The following is a 9,341-nucleotide window of genomic DNA, read 5'->3' as shown; positions in this document are numbered from 1 at the left end:
AAAAAAGATTCTCTGTGGAATAAGTTTCAGACAGGCATGGAAAATTTATTTTTAATCAGCTTTAAAATACAGTCTGTAATAAGCATGCCCTTAGGCAGTTTTACTGTGCATGCCATCATAAAAAGAAGAAAAAAAAAAAGAAAAAAATCTTACCATGAGGCTTAAGAAAAATGGTCAACTGCATGCTAGATTTTTTTAATCTAAGATTGTCTTTGCCCCTGCTGAGGATTCCTATATCATCTTTTCATCAGGAGAGTTTGGCAAAGCCACTCAGTGGGTGCTGTATGTTGGGAGCCACAAAAATCAATATAGGGAGTATGAAGGCAATTTTTAAAAGCTAATGTGTGAAACATTAAAAATCCATGCAGTATAAACCATGTATAATCGTAGCAACTCCCTGGCTCAAATGGATCAAACAGCAGAAATTGTGGTATATTGCACACTAAAGTGAAATAACCTTTAAGGCTGAAGATTGATTCTTTTGGGAAAGTATTTACAATATGGTATATTAAGCACTTTGGATAGAAATAACATGCCTTCTCATAACAGGGATATACACTTGTGAAAGAAAACAACTGGACAGTGATCTCATGAGCTAAAGGAAAGGATCCAAGCTTACAGGGGAAAAGCTCAAAATTTATGCCTTTTCATAAGAAAATTATTGAATAGTTTTCATTTCAGAGTGTAACATCATTCAATTACAGCTTTTAATTAGGACATATTAGTTACAAATTTATGTAGTGTTTTCTCGGAGACAACATATGTCGTATTGCACTGAAATTATTTTGGCTAAAGCTTTATAAACCTCTTAAGCATCTAATGAGGTCCAGTACTAGAAAAAAAAATTGCCTTTGGCAGAATTTCCACGTATCAAAGATATTCCACTAAAATCAAAGTGATTGTTCTGGGGAAAAAATTGTGCAAAACACCAAAGCATGCTACAATCTACCCCAAAGAGATGAGAGGTGGGGAGTATTTCTGTCTTGGCTGGGTAGCTGGAAACATGAAGAACAGAGAGATGAGGGGACATGCCAAGGTTATGTACAAAGTCTTTGTCAAGGCAGGATCTAAATATACATCTTGAGAGTCCTAGAGGGCACAATATTGTCTCATTTTGAATCGAAGTACTCTTTCTAATTCAGTGCAATCTTCCAAAACAATTATAGCCTACAGCATATGCACAATACCATTGAAAAAAATTAGCATGTGTTTTGTATAAAATTCCCAGCACAATTATCGTCCTAGCACACTAGTATAAAATCAAGAGTAAAAAGGTAGGTAAAAGAAAACAGCAATACACAGAAAACATTGAGAAAGGTAAAAAATGGAAAATCTCCACCAAACCCCAAACAGAGAACTGAAGCAGACATTCTTACCCTCAACCCTACCTTGTGCCTGTACTGGCTGACCAGATTAAAAGGGCAAAGGAATCAAAATGTGAGCCTAATTGTAACTTGTCTCAGTTTCTGTGCAAATACCTACACAATGTCTCCAAACAGATGTACTTTGTTACTTTGCCATAGGAATAATATATTCCATGGCTCCTTAATTATTTAATTGAGACCTATGGAAGTCCCTTGTTAAAACTTTTGCTGTGATGCAAAGTCACACTTCTTATTATTTAACATTTTTGTATTGTGCGTTTTGTATTTGAAGAATTTTAACTGGAACATTAAAAACCTTCTTCAGAACAGAAGCATATTAAGTACAGAACAGATTTGCATAAGGTTTCTTAAGAGAGACAGCAGGATTAAAACTGCCCCTACAACATCTAAAATACCTGCTAGCAGTCAAGAACTGAAGGAGGAAAATTAAATTCTCCAAAATATTATCAATTTCTGTGCTGTAATATTAAACAAAAAGGAACAGAATTTTCAAATATGTCCAGGGGAAAGAAAAACAAAAGACTGAGTAAGATTTTTGAATAACAGAGAAGGAGAAACAATCACCAAGGACTTAGGTATGGCAAAACTACTGTGCAAACACTTCATACTTATAATAGGAATTAATCAGAAGCAAAAGTGTATTGGATACAAAATCCCCCCCAAAAAAATAAAAAGGGAAGATGTTAAACTGATCTTCAGTGAAGGGAATGTAAACATGTACTTAAGTTAACCAAATACTTCAGGATCTAAAGGGTTTTGCTACTTGGGGACAAGGAACTAGCAGAGATGATAGCAGGGGGCATCTGACTGATTTCGCAAATCAGGCTCCACCACCCAAATATTAAACAAAGTGTAATGCTTAAGTTTAAAAAGAGAGGAAAGAATGAGTGACCAGGATATGTAAACTTTTAACCTGGATTTTGTTCCAGGTGAAGAACCTGAAAGGATCACAGAGGAATTAATTTATGAGAACTGATGGAGTGGAAGGCATCTCAGCAGAGTCAGCTTGCGTTTGCTGAACTCAGGCTAACATCACCGATCGACTTTTTCCACACACTGAACTGAGCAAAAAAGGATGAGGTAAAATTAATCTGGACTGCAGCAAGATGTTTTGATCTAGTTGCAATCAGAAGAGCCACTGAGATAATGGAGATGAATTGCTGGCTCAAGATGATGATATGGTGGGTGGTGATTAGTTTTCAGATAGAGTATTATCAGGCTGAGTCATGGTTCAGCTCAGCCAGCACTGTACTACATAATCTCTAGTGATTTTAAGGCAGTGATTAATTTGGTCTTGGCCAAATCTATTGTTGGAATTGGGAGCAGCAATAAATATTTTCTTGGAGTTACTGTTATATACATTAAAAGCATCTGGGGGGGACTCTGGGTATTGATGGAGCAGCAGTTATGAGCTCTTATGTCAAGAAATGGAAGAGATAGTGAGTCACAATTTATAAAACAATTTTTAAGTGTTACTTAGAAAATGATTACAAATATAGTGATAGGAGAAAAGTAGTGAGCAAAGAAGGGGAAGAATACACATATAATGGCCATTGAAAAGGCAGTTTTCTCCTGGGATGAATACAGGGGGCATAAACTATGCTTATTGCATAGGAATGTGTATTCAGCTCGAGCTGAGTACAAAGGACCACCAAGCAGAAGCACTTGCAGTTTCTCACTGCTTCCAGGAGTGTGACAGGCTGTGTGTGGTACTGAGTGGAGAATTCAGGTCAGCAGAGTTCCCAATTCAGAGAGAAACTTCAAAGCAATTCTAAATGGCCTAAATTACATTTAGAATACCACAAAATATGCATTTTGCATCCAGTGGATTTTTTATAAATGACATCACAAAGGGAAAAGTGGTTCCTGAAATGGAAATTTAACGTGAAATGCAGATTTCCCTAGTCAAGATGCCATTGGGCCTCCGTCTCCACAATAGTCTTACAAAGGCTCTACTTTCCCTGCCAGCAGCACCATTCCACATAGCCCTATTCTTTGTCCTCCACATTAATGCCCAGGCTAGGATTTAGAGAAGAGCAAAGTACATTACTTTGGAGATTGAAATAATTAATTTGCACTTGGGTAGGGGGAACATTCAACAGCCCTGACATTTTTACTTCTGCACTGAGCCTCAGCTGCTTCTCCCCAGGTAGGGAACAGCCTCTGGACTCTTTGTCTTACTATTTTCCATGGTGGGCATCATTCTGGTGCTTAGGATACTGATAGAAGGATATACAACAGCTCATAAGAGAACTGATCACCTGATGAATGCTCTGTACCAGCCCTACTTTCTTACAACTGGATTGGTTTGATGGGGGAAGAAAGATTTCAAACCCAGAAATGCTGGCAGTAGCAAAGCTGTGCTGATTTGCCTAAGTATGTTCATTCAGAAATCAGTCACTCCAGTTCCAGTTCAGATCTGCTGGGACTGGAATAACAGTCTTTGTTGTTCAATGTTTTCTTGATTTTTCCTTTCTACATACAAAATTTTGTATTCCCATACCTCTAACAGGATGTGTTTTTACTTTTTCCTGGCTCCTCTTCCTGGCAGGAAACTGGATCAGCCTCTCTGTATTTAGTGTAAAAAGAGATAAAAGAGTCAAGACGGTGACTTTTGACAATATTTTGCCATTATTTATGTCACAGAATTTTCTTCTCAACAGTAGGTACTATTTCCAGAGTATTTCCCCGGATTTTTAGTGTCTATTCTCTGGGAAAATGAAGAAAAATAATAACATTTTTTTGGGGTGTAAGCCATCCTGACAAAAAAAGACAAATAAACCAAGTTGGCTTTATTTCAGCAAATTAACCATATGCCTTATATCAGTGGGAGATGTGCTCCATTGAGAGGAAATAATCACCCATGATTTTATGGAGATCTATGCCGGGCTGTGGGCTTGGCTTCTGGTCTGCACACACATTTATTGATGCTTACAGGTTTGTTGAAATTATTCCTCTATGCTTATGCTGACAGAGAACAAAGTAGATGGGAAAAAGAAGAAATATTGCTTCAGCCTTACTTCCACAGAAGGGACTTATATGATAGAATAATATAAATGCAATAATATAAACACAATATTGTGTTTATATTATTGCATGTGTTTGGACCACAAGACTGTGGTCCAAACACAGCAGTGTTCACATATCTTGATACAGTTTAAAGAGGAACTTCTCCTTTTCCTACTCATTGGGAGAGAGAGCACAAAGATTCTGACCCATAAACATTTGCGCACAGGTTCAATTTTTACTTCTAATAGTAATCAAACCTTCCCACTGGCCTCGTCACATATTTAAATCTGAGTATAAGACCTAAGAACTCACAGGGACAGAAATATGAGTCAGGATTTACACAGAGAGAATTGAGGTCCAGAGGGATGCAGTTGCCAGGAAGTGACAATATATCAGAACAAAAATTGAATTCAGACCTCTGAGATCCAAATAAATCACAAGAGCACATTTCCTTTATTTAATCATTAGATAAAAAGTGAGGTTGAAGAAAAACTTCAATTTGTTTGGAAACATTTTTGCCTCCATTTTGGGACCAGATTTCAAAAAAAGTACCTTTATCAAATTCAAAGGGTAAGTGACCACAGAAAGTGCCAGTGGGAAACTATGATTTCCCATTTGCTTGTTGTTTTTTTTTCTCCCCTAACAAGAATCCTAAAATAATCTAAAATACCTGTTGTTTATGTCTGAAGAAGACAATTGTTTAAAATATGCATACCTGTTTCTAGTGAGTTGAAAGCACAATGTAGCTACGATTTTATTGCCATATCTTTTGTTCTCTGGGTTTCTATTCCAAGGGTTTGATCAAAATTAATGTGGTCTCTCTACCCAATGGCATTTATTTTGGTTATAAGATTAGAAATGTAAATTTGCAATAAAAGAAGAAAATAGGAAGCTGTTTTTAATGAATATTTTACACATGACTAATTAACAGAATCCCCTACAGGAATTTGGAAGTAATAAGGAATTGACTGAAAATAAATTAAAAATTAATAAAGGGGTCTCCAAACAACTTTGTTTATGAGCATTACCAGTTGCATTCTTAGTTATGAATATTTCAAGCTGCTTTACTATTCAGGATGTTTTATTCTTGGAACGTTCATAATTTTAGAGGTGATTAGGCAAAAAAAGAAGAACAACACAAAACAAAATGTCTGGAAATGATAAAGCCTACCTGGGGAAAACTTGCTAATGCACAAATAATGGCTTAATATCCATTGCTTTTTGTCTAATAATACCTGTGGTATGATGTTCCCCTTAATCCTCATCTTCTAAATGGACGGAACAGAACCGCTCGCTAATTCATTGAGAAAAATGAAAAACTTGTCCCAGATATTGTCTTAAGACAGGAGCTGCAGTGACACAGCTGTGCAGGGCTGTTAATGACTGAGGGCTGAGCCTGGAGAGGGTTTTGCCCTGGGCTTGGGCTGCTGCAGCACTCGGAGCTGTGGTGGGGATGGGGCTGCAGCCCCGAGCGGAGCTGGGGTCAGGCTGGTGTGACCTGCTCAGAAGGACTCTGCTGATGGCAGAAAGCACGAGCACCACCCTGCTATTCTGCTCCCATTTTCTCTGCTGAACCCATGTGTTAAGGTGCATTGCAAGGTAATGGTATAAAAAATATACCTTTATATGTTTACAATGTGACTCCATTTATATCAGTTTAACAGAAATATTACCTGGGGAGGGCGGAGGGGAGAGGGAAACACACAAGTGCCATGTGTTCTCATGTGCCTAATGTAATGTTTTAGCTAGGTGAAAAGCCTTTGAAATAAAAGTGATTTAAATTCTCTGGCATTGTCTTTGATACAAAAACTGATATAAAAAATTCCCCAGAGGATTTAAGCTAAACCATCCAACACTTTTAGCTGAGGAAGGTCAGAACATAAACATGAAGAATAGAAAAGGAAATAAATGACCATTTCAAAATAAATAAATAAATAGACCCCCTTCCCTGTTAGATGATCTGAGATGATCCAATGAATCTAGGTATCCTAATATCAAAGATAAATTACAGCAAGACTAGAATAAAACAGTAAACACTGACTGAGAGTATCTGGGTTTTTTTTGTTGTTGTTGGTTTTTTTTTTTTTTTTTTTTTTTTTTTTTTTTTTTTTTTGGTTTTGGTGTTTTTTTTTAAATTTAAAACAAATTAAACCATGGCAGGTTTTACTCAGCCGGTCATTTTTTTCTCTCTGAAATTCAAGGACTGAAGCCTCTTCTTGGGTCATGTACACCAAAAGCAGAGTTCCAAAAATGTGACACAGAGCATTTTTTTTTTTTTAAGCAGTGGTGCTTCCTGCTGATACCACATATTCACAGAGAAAATACTTGGTATGTATGTTCAGAAGTAAAGAACCAATACATTCAGTGTAATCAGTGAAGACTGTTTGATGGTTCCCTCAACATTCCCACTGCCCAGAATGAAATGAACAGCACAATATTTTTGTAAACTTGTTCTGCACAAATAGGAATATAATACTGCTGCTACTAGTAGTAATAAAAAATAATACATTTGGTCACATATGGAAAGAGAAGTCACACATATTAATATGGGAAATTCTAACTCTTCACTTCAGTGGCACAGTTTCCCTGTCCAACAGAGCAAACAGAGCTAAGTGTTTGGGCAAGTATCATTCCCATTTTGCTTCAGTTTCAGGGAATATGTGTCTCACAGAGAGTGCACGTCACCAGTGTTTCATGGCTCTTTTCAAAGGCTGTGCCACACAAGATGTATGTGCCTTATTCTTCTCCCCCTTGCCCAGGGAGACAGAAGAATAGCAAGAGAATTCTGCTACCTCCCATGGTAAAATAACCCATAGAAAAATGAGATTAAAAAATATTAAAACCCAATCCCACCTTTTAATGCACTAATTGCTTTTACACTGTCACTGCCACCTAGAGAAGTTTAAGGCATCTTAAATGATGAACTAACATTTAGGGTGTGACCTCCTCCCTTGGAAAAAATCTGCAGATCTCTTGGGGATAAAGAGAATGATGACTCAATCATCATCAAAGCCAAAATACCTTAAAGAAGAAGTAAGAACCCATTACACTTCAGGCCTGGCAGTTATCATCATAAAATTACAAGTTTCTGTTCCAGTGCGTGGCAAAACTAGAACTTCTCCATCACACAGAGGAAGACCACATATTTCTCTGATCAACAGCACAGACTAATTAAATTTGCTTAAGTTTTCTTAAACAGAAATACTCCTCTGTGTCTTTCAGGACCCTAAAAAATTCATGGTCAGATTTGATCTTAGGCAGACTCCAATGAAACCTAGAAAAGCTCCTAAGTTTCTGAATTCCTATCTGAACATGACAGTCTTCAGATATCCTGTGCTAGTAATTTAAAACAACAATAGGTACTCTTGAAAAGTCAAGGAATTCTCTCAGAGCGTGAAGTCACTCTGATTTTTTTTCCATTGCCCTTGTCTAACAATGAACCAACTAAATAAAGCTTCAAGCACTTCTTACCAATCTGTAAATGTGTTTCTTAAAAACTAGTAACTGATTATGATGATTTAGTTATCAATAAAAGCTTTTAAATAAAGCCTAAACTATATCCACATTGTAAAAAGAAATTGTAACTTCTGAGTTTTATTGATAAGACCATTTATTGAGGACTTTGGAGCTGATTTGCTCATTTGAAGATAAGCTTTGAACAACATTTGTTGGATAGTCATTTAATTCTCCACAGCCTTTGTTCACTCCCCTCTTCCTAATGGAAACACTGTGGAGTTTTTTTGTCTTCTTATTTTTCTTTTAAGATAGAAAATCACCTTGTGTGCTTCAGAACGGCCTGCAAAGACCAGACTGAAACAATGGCTGATGCTGAAACATCAACAGCTGCCAGCAGACACTGGCGAGGAGCTAAACCATGGGCAGGGAGTTTTTACTGGGAGCAATAAGACTGTCCTTCCCATTGGGAATGAGCGGAGCCGTGCGCCGGAGTGTTCCGGGAGCGCGGTGCCACCGCCAGCGTTCACCGCGGCAGAGCCGGAGCGGCCGAGGGTGCGCGACCAACACTGGGAACAGTTGGACTTGCAGATGCTCCAAGGTTGCTAGAAAGGCTTGTGGTGAAATTCATGGATGTTTTGCAAATAACAAACCCACTAAAGCTATTCCAGCTGTGAATAGGCAAGCTGTAGATGATAGTGAGGTTCCAGGCCAATTCTCCCCAGAGCTACAAGGCAGTGTGGTGGATTGCTGTGTGACTGCAGTGCTTTTTGCCCACACGAGTGGTGGAAGAAGGGAAGCGCAGCCTCTCCTCCCCTCTCTGTAACACTACAGATCATGCACAAAATTCAGCACCAAATTCAGCTGTGTCTTTACACAACCAGCTGCCAGACTGTAAACATTCTGAACATCAAACCTTTCAAACCACTCTACCAAAGAAGAAAACCGTGCCTTCAGAAAAATAGAAAGATCAATTACATACCCTGACAGACACTTTGCAAGAGTTTTTCTTCAAAACAAGCCCTAGAAACCAAAAGAGCAATTTGTATATATTTTCTAAGGTTTTGTTGTACTAATTCTTTAGAAAGCTCTGGCAAATCTTCCTCACAAGACACAAGTAACAAGTAGACATAAACCAGACTTCTCAAGTCATACAGTTTAGTTCAAGAAAACTGGAAACAAATAGAACAAGAAGTGAAAAGTGAATGAAAATTTTGAAGCCTCTTCTGTATAATTTCTTCAGGTTGTCATCTTACAATGAGTCTTCAGAGCAGCTATTGCAGGGTCTAACTTTGTAATTCATATTTATAATACAGCAGCAAAGAGGTGAGCAGTAGAGGTAGAAGTAATTTGCACTAGCCATCATGGAAATACTTACAAATGATGGCTCTAATGGACACATATGATTAAAAAAAATTAATTATTTAATGCTGGAAAATGACATGCAAAAGAGTCTTGTGAGGGCATACTAATTGTGTATACACTGAGTCATGC

The sequence above is a fragment of the Pyrgilauda ruficollis genome, unplaced genomic scaffold (genome assembly GCF_017590135.1).
Source record: "Pyrgilauda ruficollis isolate IOZ18807 unplaced genomic scaffold, ASM1759013v1 scaffold6, whole genome shotgun sequence".
NCBI classification, from domain to species: domain Eukaryota; kingdom Metazoa; phylum Chordata; class Aves; order Passeriformes; family Passeridae; genus Pyrgilauda; species Pyrgilauda ruficollis.
Note: the sequence above shows the minus strand (reverse complement) of the source record.